The sequence below is a fragment of the Carlito syrichta genome, unplaced genomic scaffold (assembly GCF_000164805.1).
Source record: "Carlito syrichta isolate Samal-C Ts95f unplaced genomic scaffold, Tarsius_syrichta-2.0.1 Scaffold288023, whole genome shotgun sequence".
NCBI lineage: Eukaryota > Metazoa > Chordata > Mammalia > Primates > Tarsiidae > Carlito > Carlito syrichta.
In genome coordinates, this window is record NW_007232119.1 from 12,879 (window position 1) to 18,624 (window position 5,746).

General features: G+C 39.5%; 1 pseudogene across 1 annotated transcript; it reads right to left on the reverse strand.

Annotated features, from left to right (window-relative positions):
* Positions 1–3,661: 3,661 nt before the first annotated feature.
* Positions 3,662–4,738, reverse strand: LOC110595220 (annotated as a pseudogene). The gene has a single exon (XR_002481672.1). The product of XR_002481672.1 is annotated as a ubiquitin-conjugating enzyme E2 variant 2 pseudogene (transcript).
* Positions 4,739–5,746: the final 1,008 nt, after the last annotated feature.

Below are 5,746 nucleotides of genomic sequence, written 5' to 3' on the forward strand. Positions count from 1 at the left end.
GCTGATTTTTTGATTTATTGTAGAGATGAGGTCTCGCTACACAGGCGGGTCTTGAACCCGCGGGCTCAGGCAATCCACTCACCTCAGCCGCCCAAAGGTGGGGGATTACAGGCTGAGCCACTGAGCCCGGCCAAATGTCCAGTTTTAACAATTCTCTGAAATCCTATTTCCTTGACAGATGACGTAAAACTCATTCTAGAGCAGTTTACTTCTACTTTAATCTGAAAATGGATTTTATGCTGGTGTTTGTGTAGGCTCAAATGATTTTTATCAATAATTATTATAGCATTTTATTGATCTATTCCCTTTTTTTTGGTTTTGAATCTAAATGCCTACTCTTCCAAGTAGCTGCGTGATATCGCACAGATCATTTAAAGGAAAACTAAGCTGTCTTAATGTCTTCATCCAAATTTTGTGAGTAATAATGTAAACTGCCTCACAGTGCTAATGCTCATCTCATCTAATATTCAAAACAACTTCCAGCTTCTTAGAGTCATTGCTCTGTTTTGAGCCACCGTCTCTCTCTAAATTGCTTGTGACCATTTTCTCTGCTTTTATGCATGGTTTGTGGTCCCTTCAGCCACCGTGCAGGGCAGGAGACTGGCAAGATTGGCAAACATGTTGTTTATGACCTCTTTAGCAGATTTTTCTGCCACAGGAATCCCCTGGGATCTCCCTGCTGAATTCCTCTAGGAGATATTTGCTACATCTTGAATAGTGACTATTCAGCATCTACTACAGGTTAGGTACTGTGGCAAATTTTTTTAAAGTGTGGGGGACTTAAGGCACTTGAGAAAGGCAGAGTGTCTTCATTTACTAGGGCCGCCACAACAAAATACCACAGACTGAGCCGCTTAAATGTAGCCCTCACATTTCTAAGAACCAAAAGCCTAAGATTAGGGTGTGAGAGGTTCGGTTTCTCCAGGGGCCACTATCCTGGACTTGCAGATGGTTGTCTTCTCGCTGTCCTCACATGACATCTTCTTTGTGCCGCTGCATCTCATTTCCTTCTTATGAGGAATATGACATCAGTCCTACTGGATTAAAGCTCCACTCTTATGACTTCATTTAACCTTAATTACCTCTTTAAGAGCCCAGTCTCCAAACACAGTCACATGGGAGATGAGAGCTTCGACATGTGAATTTAGGAGAGACACAATTCAGCCCATAACACGTAGCACAGCACTTAGTGTTCCAACTTTGATTTCAGACCACCATCATTTGAATTACATCTCTACCCTTCAGTAGCTGCGTGATATCTCACAGATCATTTAAAAGGATATCTAAGCTGTCTTAATGTCTTCACCCAAGTTTTGTGAGTAATAACGTAAACTGCCTCACAGGGCTAATGCTCATCTCATCTAATACTCAAAACAACTCTATGAGTCAGTTCTTGAAAAATAAGAGTTTTAAAGATGATTTTATATTCACTTTTTGTATCCCTAGGCCATTTCATACAAACTTAAACAGGCCCTTGAAAATATTTTTTTGAATGTGAACAATATTGAAACAATGACTCTTTTTATTTATTTATTTATTTATTTATTTATTTATTTTGAGTTGGAGTCTCACTCTGTCGCCCAGACTGGAGGGCAGTGGCCGCTCCCAGCCACCACAGCCTCGACCTGCCGGGCTCCGGTGATCCTTCCACCTCAGCCTTCCAAGGAGCCTGAACTTCAGGCGCGCGCTACCATGCCCGGCTCATTTTTTGATTTATTGTAGAGATGAGGTCTCGCCAAGTTGACTCTTAAGGGTGAAAGGAAGCTTTGAGACCCATCTATTTTCACACCCATACACCAAAATGAAACACTGAATTTTGTTTCCCTTCTGACTAGACCACATCCAATATCTGAAAGACCACTGAAAAACAGAAACATGCAAGTTGGCTTCATATCCCAATTATTTTTGTTTAAAGGGACTCTGATTAAGCCACCGGTTGTTTCCCACTGTGACTTATCTGTTTCTCTAAAACAATGTGTTTTCATTTTATGAACTTTACCATTAAAGCCACATTCTAAGAACAGCAATTTCAACCTCTCTCTTTCACCTGCTCCTAAACACTCACTGTCCCAGTGATCTGTAAATAATTGACCAGCCAAGCTCTGAAGCACAAAGGCAAATAGATCAATAGTCCTCCTGCAAGTGCTTACAAGCAGGGAGAGAAACCCTGCTTCCCTCACTTCCTACCACAGTGGAATCACGCACGAATCAATCCACAGTCTGCAGTCCCCAAATTTAACTCAGCATGCGTAATCAGCAACAATTGCCGAAGCCTTTGATTAAACTTTTAAATTGCCTCTTAATGTGATGTAAATGGGAAAAGGTATTGATTGGAGACTCTTAAAATGGTAACCTGTTAAAATGAGAAAGGAAAATGCTTTGAGGTGGTGAGCCCACCATGCAAGATGAGGAGGGAGAACAATGCACAGAGTCCCCAATGCAACAAATGCAGAACAGTCGGTAGTTGGCAGTCGTACCCGCTGGGCGTCCTGTTCAAGGACTTAAAATCTCAGGGAAAGCAGTGTGGTCTTTCTTGACAGTGAAAAATGAGATAGCTCCCTGGCAAAACACAATCCATAAAGACCTAAAAAGTTTCCATTTTTGGCCTAGAAATTATTTGTAGGTTTTTTTCCCCCCCACTATAATTGATTCTGGATTTTACAGAAGCAACTAGTTGCATGTCTTACTTCCCAATGACAGTATTCTCTCTCAATTGAAACTTTTTTGTCTGCATGAAAAATTTATTCATTCACTCAAATCATTCTACAGATATTGAGTACATATTATGTGTCAGAGTCTTTGTTAGGTATTGAAGATACAGCAATAAAGAAAATCGAAAAAATTCTCTGTCTTCATAGAGTTTAATTCCAAGTGGAGGATAAAAAATACATAAGATAACAAGTACAATATATGACTTGTGGAATGATGACAAATTCTAAGAAAGGAAGAGAGTAAAGCGAGTGTATGCAGGGGAGAGGTCACAATTTGAATATGCAAAGTGCCAAGAAAAACAGACAGAGCTGGTGATACTTGAGTAATGAGGAAAAGTTGGTGGGGAAGAGAGTCACGCAATTTTCTGGGTAAAAAGACTTTAAACAAAGGAAACAGAAAGTGCAAGGACCCTGAGGTAAAAATCAAGCTTTATTTGCATCAGAGAGAAGCACCCAGGGCAGTAAGGATGGTATGCTTTAAGTGAAGGAGAGAGGAATAAGAAGTAAGGTAAGAAAGGGATGAAGAAGTAAGATCATAGGGGACTTTGGAGGCTTCTACAAAGAATGCTTTTATTCCAAGTGGTAGTCAGTCATTGGAGGACTCTGAGCCAAGGTGGAATTTCATCCAATTTCTATTTTGGTAGAAATAGAAATCTGGCTGATGTGTTGAGAATAGATTGTTGAGAATTATTAGAACATAATAGCATGGGTTAGGATGGAATGAGATGGAGTGGAGTGAAGTGGAATGGAATGGCATGGAATGGATAGTATAGAATGGGATAGGCTAGGATGCGATAGGATGGGATATTGGCTTGTCAAGAAAATAGAAGTAGATCTTAAAGTGAGATTAGGAGTTCAGTTTTATACAAATTACCTTTGAGAGATTTACTTATTTATCACAGACTAGTGCAGATATTTTTTTTTTTTTTTTTTTTTTTTGGCACAGTCTCTGAGGACACATTCCACATTTTATTTACATTTTAAGACTAACTTTAATCTCAAAATCACATATCCATACACCTATTTCCTTTATGTTTACTTCACTTAAACTTAAACGCATGGTTTGTTAAACAAAGACTGTAAACAAATATTTACCATGTCTGTTACATGTAACACACAGGAATAGCTTTTAACAGAAATTCATCAATCCCCCCAACATTTTTTATTATAAATACAGGTATCAAAACAATCCTGAACATATTTTTGATACTACTAGTAGTCAGCACCCATACCGCTTCAAAAATTAACATTTATGACGATATTCATTATACCTGCTACTTTAAACAATTTCAACTGCAGCTCTTTCACTAAGCAAGATGGATAAAGCCTGCCATTTCTGTTTTTCTTTCTTGAGACTTTTACTTTTCAGAAACACACATGCTTCCACTGCCAGCTGACACTTCTCACTACGCTTTCATCTTGTCAACCTGAATTCTCTTTCGGGTACTCCAGGCTTATGTTTAAATGACAGTGCCTTAACAAGAGAAAAAAAAGTACGCCGCATTTTTCCTCCTGTTACCTGAAAACATAATGGGTGTACATATATTAAATATATTCTTACAAATGTCCAGGTCATGTTTACCAGCTGGAATTCTTTTACTTAATGTGTGGGTATTTCGCATTGTGATATTTAATCAAGACATTAACATGAGTAAAAGGTTGCTGATTTAAGACAAGTTTGAGATCCACTAAAATTAATTATTGTATGTTTGTCCTTCTGGAGGCTGTGGAAGCTTCATATTTTCTTTGGACATCATTAGACGTCTTAGCTCCTGGAGTACAACTTTAATGCTATATGAATTTTGCCATTTTGCTAACACTGGTATGCTCCGTGCATCCACCATCCCACTGGAATTATTTATTCCATTCATATTAATCTTTGTTACAAATCTAACTGATGGAGGAGCTTCTGGGTATTTAGGTCCACATTCTACTTTCAGGCTATATATTCTGTTTTCATAATTTGTCTGTGGAGACCGCCATCTTCTCCTGCAGCCCGACGCAGCCGGCCGCACGCACGGCCAGTGCAGATATTAAGTAGCAATAGGTTATATGAGCCTAGAGTTCAGAAAAGAGATCTAAGTTAGTCACGAAATTTGAGATTCATTCATCCTTAGAGAGTACTTAAAATCATGACTTTGGAAGAAATCGCTGAGGAAATGCAAATAGGTAGAACGGAAGAGTCCCAAGGGCTAAGTCCTGTGGCACTCCAATGTTTAGAGGTCAGGGTGGACCATGAGGAAGCAGCAAACAAGACTGTGAAGCTGTGGTCAGGAGGGTTGGAGAGGACCTAGACAGTTGGAGGCCTAGTGAAGATCACCATTCCATGAGAAAGGAAAGATATGCTTGTAGTAAGTCAGGTAAATTGAGGACTGAGTTGACCTTTGGATTTAGCAACAGGGACTCACTGGTGACCTAAAAAAGAATAGTTTCAGTGACTAGGTAAAGGAAACAATGCTTGTTTGTAGTGGATTCAAGGGACAATTGAAAGAGGAAAATTGGAGATGGCTAGTATAAAGCTCTTCCAAGGAGTTTTTCTGTAAAGGGAAAGAAATAGGTGACACTGAAGTAGAAAGAAAAATGAAGAGAAGCTAATATTTTTAAGATGAAAGAATTAATAGGATGTTTAAATATTGATGAGAAATCCCCACTAGAGAATGAAAACTCAGGAGAGAATGGGAAGAATTGCTACAGGACTAACTGGGACTAAAAAGTGCACAGAACTAAGCTGTAAGGGGGGGGATGGCCATTGCCAAGTGAACAGACATTGATCCAGAGGAAGAGGAGGGAAGATATGAGCACAGGTGCAAGCAGGCAGGGAGAGGTCATAGGGGAGCTTGTGGAAGTTATTTGCTGATCACATCTCTTTTCATAGTCAAATAAGACACAAGGTTGCCTGCTGAGAATTCAGATGCAAGAAGGCTATAGGAGCTTCAGGAGTGAGTGAAAGTATGAAAGACACTTCCAGTGGACTGGGGGAAGGTATAAACCAGGGAAATATAATATATTTACTTGTCAGCATTAAGAGCCCACTG